Genomic DNA, 11,121 nt, shown 5'->3' with positions numbered 1-11,121 from the left:
GACACCTTTATTCCACTTACTTGGCACACTCGTCCACTCTGTCCCAGGGTTAGTCATTTCTGACAGTTTTCCAGACCCATCTTTTCTCAAGAGGATCCGAACTGCCTACTCATGTCTCTTCTGGTACCTTCTCTTTCTCAGCTGTCGCAGTTTGTAATGAGAGATCTGGCTCCTCTCCCCATCTACGTTGTAAAGTATGAAATCATATATTTCCTGATTTCTGCTTATTGTCTGTTTCTAGGCAATAGACAAATTGCACCAGAGTTTTTATTCACTTATGTTCCTGGCACCTCCTGAAATACTGGTTCCCAGCAAATATCACTAGAGCACCCTGTTGATAAGACAAAGCAGAGTATATTGCTGGTCCCTCAAAGGCCTGACAATGCCTCATAAGGAGACAGGCAAACCTATGATATTTATGGAGACTTTGAAGTCTGGTTTTTTGTTTTTTTTTAAGATTTTATTTATTTGAAAGAAAGCACAAGCAGGGCGAGCAGCAGGCAGAAGGAGAAGCAAGCTCCCCCCAAAGCAGGGAGCAGGATGCAGGACTCCATCCCAGGATCCTGGGACCATGCCTGAGCCAAAGGCAGATGCTTCACCAACTGAGCCACGGAGACACCCCTGAAGTCTGGTTTAAAGGTCTTTGCAAGCTGGGGTAAGAGCAGGGGTTGATTAGGGTTACAGTGGAATCCTGAAGAATTTGCATATCCAAGTGAGAGGCTCAAACAGTCTTAAGATATAAACTGTTGGTAGATATTTCTATGGAAAATCAGCTGATTTTTTTAAAGTAATCTCTACGCCCAATACGAAACCCAAATTCATGACCTCCAGATCAAGAGTTGCATGCTCTGCCCACTGAGCCAGCCAGGCACCTCTGATTTGGTTGTGGGGTTTGTCTTTGTGTGTTTTGTTTTTTGTCTTTAATAAGCTCTAGGCCCAACATGGGGCTTGAACTCACAACCCTGAGATCAACAGTTGCCTGCTCTACAGACCGAGCTAGAGCTAGCCAGGTGCCCGAAAGTCAGCTGATGTTTTCCATTTAAGAGTTGATGAGTCTTTCAGGAAGTTTCTGGAATAAGCAATAAAGTTAATTTGCAACATTCATCTTCCTGGGTGAAAGTCTCCTGGAATACTATACTAGTTAACGCCAGTGAAGACAAGGGTAGTCATGTTAACAGAGATGTAAGTGCCCCCCCCCCCCCCCCCCCCCCCCCCCGACTGGTGGTTTCAGTTGTCCCCCTGCAGCGACATAATCATAATGGATGCTTAATAAACATCTGTTGGTTGATTGAGCTAAAAGCTCCGGGGGGACAAGGACCACATGTCTTCTCTTCTGTTTATCCTCCGTGCCTCCTGCAATGTCTGGCACACGGGGTACACTCAGTAAATATTTCTTTTTTTTTTTTTTAAGATTTTATTTATTTATTCATGAGAGAGAGAGAGGCAGAGAGAGAAGCAGGCTCCTGCAGGGAGCCCGACATGGGACTCGATCGGGGGTCTCCAGGATCATGCCCTGGGCCAAAGGCAGACACCCAACCGCTGAGCCACCCAGGCGTCCCAATATTTCTTGAATGACTGAATGGGCAAATACTACATTTGGATTTCTAGTGGGTGACATTTGTAAAAGAGAGAAGGAAGAAGCACAAGACACTTTGGTGGAAAGCCCAGAGGGAATTCTGAACACTTTTGGGATCGATATAACTTAATGGTACTGCTCAGCTGTGAGCATCTGCCTTCCGCTCAGGGTGTGATCCCGGGATCCTGGGATCCAGTCCCACATGGAGCTCCCTGCAGGGGCCCTGCTTCTCTCTGCCTGTGTCTCTGCCTCTCTCTCTCTGTATCTCTCATGAATAAATGAATAAAATCTTAAAACAACAACAACAAAGAGATCGAACCAATTCCCTGAGGGAAGTTAAACCTTCTTGTATGGATGCTGGCAATCCAGAGTAAATGTTTTTTTATTATTTTAGTTTTTGGGGTGATCCATAATCTGACAGCTGACCATCAGCCCTCTCCACCCCAATCGAAGCTCTTCAGTGGATGTTCCTCATCGTATCCTAATCCATGAAGAATTCCTAGGCAGAATTTCCAACCAGAGAAAAACAGTGTAATTTACATAGAAATCTAGAGGAAAAATAGTATAATTTACATACCAGAAGGGGAAACTCAGGATATCATGGTATTTTTTTTTTTAAGATTTTATTTATTTATTTGAGAGACAGAGCATGAGTGTGGGGTGGGGAGAGGGAGAAGCAGGCTCCTCACTGATCAGGGAGCCTGACAGGAAGCTCGATCCCAGCACCCCGGGATTATGACCTGAGCTGAAGGCAGATACTTACCTGACTGAGCCCCCCCAGGTGCCCCAGGATATGTTGGTATTCTTTATGAAATATTACCAATGATCACCACACATATGAGAATCAAGACCATGCAAAGAAAGACAAAATAAAAAATGGGCACTAGAGAAAACAGACACATGCATAACTCCTTTATTGTGTTTCACTTTCTTGCACTTCACAGACATTGTGTTTTTTACAAACTCCAGGTTTGGAGCAACCCTGAATGGACCAAGTGTTGGCACCATTCTTCCAACATCATTGGCTCACTTTGTGTCTCTGTGTCACATTTTGGCAATTCTTTTTTTTTTTTAATTTTTATTTATGATAGTCACACAGAGAGAGAGAGAGAGGCAGAGACACAGGCAGAGGGAGAAGCAGGCTCCATGCACCAGGAGCCCGACGTGGGATTCGATCCTCGGTCTCCAGGATCGCACCCTGGGCCAAAGGCCGGTGCCAAACCGCTGCGCCACCCAGGGATCCCTCTTTTTTTTTTTTTAAGATTTATTTATTTATTCATGAGAGATACAGAGAGAGAGAGAGAGAGAGAGAGGCAGAGACAAACAGAGGGAGAAGCAGGCTCTTCGCAGGAGCCCCACATGGGACTCGATCCCAAATCCCGGGATCATGACCTGAGCCGAAGGCAGACGCTCAACGGCTGAGCCACCCAGGTGTCCAACATTTTGGCAATTCTTGAACTTTTTCACTATATTTATTATGATCAGTGACTTGCTGAAAGCTCAGATGATGGTTAGCTTTTCTCTTATTTATTTATTTATTTATTTATTTATTTATTTATTTAGATTTTATTCTTACGTAATATCCATACCCAATGTGAGGCTCAAACTCACAACCTGAAGACCAAGAGTCGCACTCTCCAGCAACTGAGCCAGCGGGATGCCCCAGCATTTTTTAAGCAATCTAAGCTGTTAGTTACTAGCTATTGCACATCTAATAGACCATAATATAAACATAACTTTTATATGCACTGACAAACCAAAAAATGTGTTTGACTTGCTTTATTGCGATATTGTTTTATTGCCATAGTCTGGAACTGAACCCACGAAAACTCAGGTATGCTTCCAATGCATAACTGAAAAATAAATAAATAAATAAATAAATAAATAGATAAAATATTTTCAAAATTAATTAAAAAAAAAAAAGACAGGGATCCCTGGGTGGCGCAGCGGTTTAGCGCCTGCCTTTGGCCCAGGGCGCGATCCTGGAGACCCGGGATCGAATCCCACGTCGGGCTCCCGGTGCATGGAGCCTGCTTCTCCCTCTGCCTGTGTCTCTGCCTCTCTCTCTCTGTGACTATCATAAATAAATAAAAATTTTAAAAATACTAAAAAAAAAAAAAAAGACAAAACATCCATTACACAAGAAGAGGATGCTATGTGAAAAAGAACAATCAGAAAACAAGAAATGTTTCCCAGTGGCTAAAAATGTGGTTGCCTCAACAACCTCCTTTTCAACTCATTTCTTACCTCAGGTAAAAGACCCTACCGCCAAAGCGTTCCCTGAAGGGAACCGAAATTACCCCTCAGGCAATAAGGACTGCTGGGAGCCAGCAAGACCCCACCCATGAACAGCCCCAAGATAGTGATCGACTTGACCTTTTCACTGCCGCTTGCACTGCTTGCACACACACACCAACCTTGGCCCCAGATACTCCTCACCTAACGCTATAAGGATTTTTAGCACTTGGGAGACTGATTGAGACGGTGTTGGCTGTCTTCCTGGGGTGGGCCTCACTGAAATAATTTTTTTTTTTAATATTTTACTTATTTGGGATCCCTGGGTGGCGCAGCGGTTTGGCACCTGCCTTTGGCCCAGGGCGCGATCCTGGAGACCCGGGATCAAATCCCACATCGGGCTCCCGGTGCATGGAGCCTGCTTCTCCCTCTGCCTGTGTCTCTGCCTCTCTCTCTCTCTCTCTCTCTCTGTGTGTGACTATCATAAATAAATAAAAATTTTAAAAAAAAGATTTTACTTTATTTATTCATGAGAGACACACAGAGACACAGGCAGAGGGAGAGAGAAGCAGGCTCCCTACGGGACTCGATCCCAGGATCCCAGGATCACGCCCGGGGCTGAAGGCAGATGCTCAATCACTGAGCCCCCCAGGACCCCTTGAAATGAATTATTTTTTGTTTCCGCACCCCTCATCTCTCTGCCTTTGGATTTTGTCAGCAGCAAGTGGCTGAACCTGTTTTGTTTGGAACTCCAGAGCCCAGTGCTCCTGCACCTGTGCTTCCTGGCTCCCATCTGAGAGAGAAGAATCTCCTTCTAGCATTCTGTATGGAGCCAGATGATCCCCAAGTGTAAGGACAAGAGAAAGACAAGTGCTGACAAGCCAAGTTGGCATCTACACACTCTTGCCTAGAACACTGGGGCTACATTCCCCAAAATGTGGGAGGACACCAGAAAAAAACAACAGGATATTCAGGAAATAGTGACTCTAACTCAGATGAGGGTCAGGATGACCCCTGTGCGGTTCTCACTGGTAGAGGAGGCAAGATGGGATTTGAATTGACTAAATGTCATGAATCATAACCTGACTAAAAATAAACAGAGAGGCCTGGCTGGCGCAGTCAGTGGAGCCCACTCTTCATCTCAGGGTCGTGAGTTCAAGCCCCACATTGGGTGTAGAGATAAGTAAATAAACTTCGAAAATTTTTTAAAAATAAATAAAGGTGTGATATAGGTAAAGAGTACCAAAAGAAAAAAAAACAATTAGAATTTCTAGGGAAGTACTGAAGAAGAAACTCTTTTGTGTCCCCCCTTTTTTCCTCAAGGTTTTATTTTGAAGTCATCTCTACACCCACTGTGGGGCTCGAACTCACAACTCCGAGATCAAGAGTCACTGGCTCCACCAATGGGGTCAACCAGAGACCCCAGGAAACTCTTCATTTAAATGAAAATCAAGGTATATTATGACATGATTGTATTTCATTGACACACTTTTATTTAATGATCTTTAATGCTTGAAACAGTCTCCTGGATTGTGGGCTTGAATGCAGGAAGTAGGAAGTGTAATCCCACCCATTGTTCAGCCTGGTTTTGACCAACATTCCCAAAGCCATAAGAGTACAAGCACTGCTTCTCGGATATCAGCTTTTAGAGTCAACCTGTAAAAAATCCAGAACACCTGGTTATGGTTGCAGGAACGATTGTCAAGCCTCAAAATCTTGAATTTGTAAATGTGGGCTGAGAAAAGATTGCCAGAGGAAGTGAGGAAGAGGAGTTACAAGCCGGCTTCTCTGGCCAAACACACAAAAGTAGACAGGACAATAGGGTTTTACCTGTATGACCGAAATAAGTAATATAAAACCAGAAATAATTAGACACATATCGTTAGGAAGAGTGGAAGAGGAAGTGGAGCTACTCAAGTGCCTCGTGTTTTGTGTTGGAAAGTCGATGTTCACGAAAGATGATACAGAAGGGAATTGAAGGATGCGCATTTTAGCTAAGATTTTGGAAATAATTTCCAGAAGAAATAGGAACAGAAACCCTTAACAAGGCTTGTTTCCGGGTCGCAGGGTTGGAGTGGGGTGGGACAGGACGGGGACGGGTGAGGTAGCATTGCTTTCCAACTTAACAGTCTCTGTTCTGCTGGGTCTGCTTTCAAGCAAATGCAGCATTTTGGTTCATAGAAAAACATTATTGGGGCGCCTGGGGGGCTCAGTCAGTGAAGCATCTACCTTCGGCTCAGGTCATGATTCCAGGGTCCCAGGATCAAGTCCTGTATCGGGCTCCCCGCAGGGAGCCTGCTTCTCCCTCTGCCTATGTCTTTCTTTGTCTCTCTGTGTCTCTCAGGAATAAATAAGTAAAATCTTTAAAGAAAAAGAGAGAGGGAAGAGGGAAAAAAAATGTAAAGCAGAAAAGCCTAGCCGAGCAAGAAAAAGCCTGGACTCACACCTGCTAATGGAAAAAAACAGAGATTGGACCCTTGGAGGCATCATCCTCAGAGCCTTTAACTTTGGCTTGAAAAATTAATTCAGTACGCTTAACCTTTTTGTTCTTGGTCTGCGGCCAAAATGAAAATTAACTTGCATTTGGACACCGACTGGAAAGTGGCTTGGGAAAAGTGGGAAGCGTAGGAAAAATACTGAAGGGAAATACGCCAGTCTGATTTGTTTTCCTCTGGCCTTTTATGCTTTCCTTCTCAAATTTTCTACCATTATGAGAGAAAAATCAGGCTTTTTTGTTTTTGAAGGCCCGGTTTGATTAATATCATTCACGTGCAGAGAATTTCCCACGGTCTGGGCCAGGGGGCTGGGAAGGCTCTGCTGGCTGTCCTATTTTCTTTTCTTTTCTTTTCCTTTTTTTTAAGATTTTATCTATTTATTCATGAGAAACACAGAGAGGCAGAGACACAGGCAGAGGGAGAAGCAGGCTCCCTGCGGGGAGCCCGATGTGAGACTTGAACCCGGGACCCCAGGATCACGCCTAGAGCCAAAGGCAGACACCCAACCGCTGAACCACGCAGGCGTCCCTGGCTGTCCTATTTTCAATGCCAGCAAAAGTTTGTTGAATGTGTTAAAAAGAAAAGTCCTCAGAGGCCCCCAAATGGTCTCATTTTGGGGGGCTCCATACACCATCTCACTGCAGTTCAACCTCCCGCAAGAATGGAACCCAGCGGTCAGCAAGGGGTTTTAGGGTCCGACCAGAGTGGGCCACGGGGGCTGGGCCCCGTGCCCTGAGGCTGAGGCCCTGTGCGGGTTAAGACACCTGGCTTTTCCCCTAGAAAGCTGGCCTTCTACAGAACATTCCTTTTCTTTTGCTAATAACTTTCTGGCCCCACCCTCCCCCGTTATAAAAGCCTTGCATTTTGTACAACCCCTCTGAGAGTCTCTCCTTGCTCCCTGGGGTGCTGCTGCCCTACTCATGAAGGGTTTAATAAAGCCAATGAGGGGGCGCCTGGGGGGCTCCATCGGTGAAGCATCTGCCTTCAGCTCAGGTCATGATCTCAGAGTCCTGGCTGGGATGGAGCCCTGAATGGGGCTCCCTTCTCAGCGGGGAGCCTGTTTCTCCCTCTGCCTCTATCATCTCTCAAACAAATAAATAAGACCTTTAGAAAAACATCAATGAGCTCTTAAAATGTACTTAGTTCAATTTTTTTAACAAGAGTTTACAAAGACGCTGCATGAATTTTTTTAAAGATTTTCTTTCTTTCTTTCTTTCTTTCTTTCTTTCTTTCTTTCTTTCTTTCTATCTATCTATCAACCAATCAAAGAGAGAGCAAGTGAGCACAAGCCAGGGAGAAGCAGACACCCCGTTGGGCAGGGAGCCCAACTCGGGTCTGGATCCTAGGACTCCGGGATCATGACCTGAGCCGAAGGCAGATGCTCAACCGCTGAGCCCCCCAGGCGCCCCCTCCTCCTCTACTGTCATTGCTACTCTGCTTTACTTCCAACACCTGGTAAGTGGGTCTCCACACACCCCCACCAGTTCTGTGACAGCCGCTGAACACCCTCACCCCATTCCAGGTTCTACCTGGAGGGAGCGTGGGATCCCACAGGGTAAGGAAGAGCTCAGTCCTGTAGGGCTGTCCCCAGCCCCACACACTTTGGACACCAGCGAGCATCTGGCACCTGTAATTTTTTTTTTTTAATATTTTATTTATTTCTTCATGAGAGACACAGAGAGAGAGGCAGAGACACAGGCAGAGGGAGAAGCAGGCTCCATGCAGGGAGCCCTATATGGGACTCAATCCTGGGACTCCAGGATGACCCCCTGGGCCGAAGGCAGGCACTAAACCGCTGAGCTACCCAGGGATCCCTGGCACCTGTACTTCTGACCCACTGGCTATCTCATCAGAGGCTCCCGTGCCTTCCTCTCCAGGTCGATGACCCGGCTAGAGCAGCTCACTCAAGAAAACAGTGTACTTGCTAAGATTTGATGATGAAAAGCTACAACTCCGAACAGCCAGATGGAAGAGATGCTCCGGGCAAGGAGTGTGGGAGGAGGAGAGCCACCCTCCCAATACCTCTGCGTCTTTAGCAACCCAGAGACTCCGGCACTTTGGGGGTTTCATGGGGTTGCGTTACCAGGTTCGGCTGATCAAGTCATCACTCATGGGGGACTGAGCTCAATTGTTAGCTCCCCTCTCCTCCCGGAGGTTAGGAGGTGGGGATAAAAGTTCTAACAGCGCCCCTGGGTGGCTCAGCGGGTGAGCATCTGCCTTCGGCTCAGGGTGTGACCCCAGGGTCTGGGATCGAGTTCCGCATCTGGCTCCCCTTATGGAGCCTGCTTCTCCCTCTGCCTGTGTCTCTGTGTTGTCTCTCTCTTTGAGTCTCTCATGAATAAATAAAATCTGAAAGAAGAAAGAAAGAAAAGAAAGGAAGGAAGGAATGAAGGAAGGAAGGAAGGAAGGAAGGAAGGAAGGAAGGAAGGAAAGGAAAGAAAAAAAACAAAGTTCTAACCCTCTAATGGTGAGGTTGATTCCTCTGGGCCACCAGCCCATCACTAAGGGCTTCTATTAACCTAACCTCATTAATATAAACTCAGGTGTGAAAAAAAAAAAAACAAAACAAAACTCAGGTGTGGGTGACAGGGGCTGATTGGGACACTCCATTCATCTTTATGGTTCTGGAGCCATTTCAGGAACCAATGACAAAAGACCAAATACCTCAACAGATGTGCCCATTGTTCTCACACACTGGGAGATTCCAAAGGTTTTTAGGATCTCCCTGCCAGAAATGGGAACAAAAATGAAATCTCTCTCTCTTTCTCTTTTTTTTTTTTATAACACCCAGCACCTCAGAGTGTCCCGCCATGTTTTTCTTCTGATTAAATTCCGGTTGCACATTTTTGGCAGGAAAGCCACAGCAAAGCTATTGTGTGCTTGATGCCTTACAACAGGAGACACAAAGCCTCAATTCATCCTATTACCGGCGATGTTTACTTGGATCCCTTTGGAAGGCAGCTATGCTCACCACTATACCACCAACGCCTTGGATCCCTTTGGTTAAGGTCTGGTCCGCCAGGCTTCTCTACCCCAACGTGACCATTTTTTCATCTTCATAACGAACAAATGGTCTGTGCAAACACACTTGGGACTGCCCTCCAGAATCGTGTTCTCCAACCCACAGCCACCTGAACATTTGAGTATACGTTAGTGACCCTCGCCTGAATCAGCTATTACTCCATGGGTCTCAAAATAGATATCTTCATTCTCCCTCTACAGGTCTTAACTACATTCTACTGTGATTTCCCTTCTGCCTCATTTAGTATTTGTTTTTTTATTTTTAGTACAACCATGTCCTTGTTACTCATGTGTTGGTTTTCTTTTTTTAATGCAGTATAATCCATTAAGTCATTATCCATTTTCATACTTAAATTGTTCCAAATTGGGATGCCTGGGTGGGTCAGCAGTTGAGCACCTCCCTTCTGCCCAGGGCATGATCCTGGGGTTCCAGGATCAGGTCCTACATTGGGCTCCCTGCATGGGGCCTGTGTCTCTGCCTCTCTCTCTGTCTCTCATGAATGAATGAATAAATAAATAGTTCCGAATTTATTCAGTGGGAGATTTTGCCATCTGGTTCCTGGGTCCTCCTCAGTTTCTGAGCTCTTCTTTCCCCACTTCTTGCCTTTCTCTCTCTCTCTCTCTCTCTCTCTCTCTCTCTCTCTCACACACACACAATAAGAAGTTCCAGGCCCTCTATGTACTTCCTCAACACCATCCCTGGGATCAGCAGCTATTTCTGCAAGGAACTCTGTTTCTTGTCACAGAGAAGGCTATTGAGAAACCAAGGTGACAGGAGAACTTTGTGCTCCTCCTGGAAGGTCGCTGATTCTCAGCCCTTTGTCAGAGATAGGCTGCGTAAGTGTTGTGTACTAAATCTCTAATGTTACTTCTCATTCTGGGCCAGCACTCCGGGGGCTCGCTCCCCTGGCTCCGTACCCCCCACCCCTGCATCTGTATCTCCTCCCCCTGTCTTCCTGTTCAGGACACAGTGTCTCCCTCCTTGCGTTCACTACAACTGATTATCTATTGCCTGTGTCCCTCGCTGGAGTGTGAAGTTCCCCAGGTGTGGAGCCTAAGTCTGCCCCCCCTTTTTTTTTTCCTTTTTTAAGATTTTATTTATTTATTTGACAGAGAGAGAGCATGAGCAGGGGGAGAGGCAGAGGAAGAGGGAGAAGCAGATGCCCTGCTGAGCAGGGAGCCCATGCAGGACTTCATCCCAGGACCCTGAGATCATGACCTGAAGGCAGATGCCCAACCAACGAAGCCACCCAGGGGCTCAAGCTAAGTCGGCCTTGTGCACCACTGTATCTCTAGTGGTTTGCTTGGTGCCGGGCATACAGTAGGCACTTCGTGTATTTGATGAATGAATGGCTTCTTTCCCTTGGTTGGACCCAAGGAATTCCTCAAGCGACCTTCCAGGTGCTCTGCATGGGCTCTCCCTGGTTAGGACCTCCATCTGCGTCCTAGCCACCTGCGCTCACCCCCACCATCATCACATCTCATCACGTCATTCATCCGACTCTCCCTTTGTCAGCTTCGTGGATGCAGGAACTTGACTTATTTACCTTTGTCTCCCAGAACCTGGCTAGTGCCTTGCACACAGTGGGCACCCCCTGAATATTTCTTGCACCAGTGAGTAAATGATTTTGCTCTGATGCCACAGTCGGGAGGTGTAGGCCCCAGAGTAAAAAAAAACTGAAATCAGAATCAGAATTCAGACTTCCTCTCCCCGCAGGCAATGTGACTTTTTGGAGGAGGGGAAAGAAGACCTGGCTTTGAGGACGGGGTAGGGTTTGGTGAATGAGGAAGGGG

This window comes from Canis lupus, chromosome 5, assembly GCF_003254725.2.
Source record: "Canis lupus dingo isolate Sandy chromosome 5, ASM325472v2, whole genome shotgun sequence".
Classification (NCBI taxonomy): domain Eukaryota; kingdom Metazoa; phylum Chordata; class Mammalia; order Carnivora; family Canidae; genus Canis; species Canis lupus.
The sequence above is the reverse complement of the archived record's forward strand: the minus strand, read 5'-3'. Positions refer to the sequence as shown.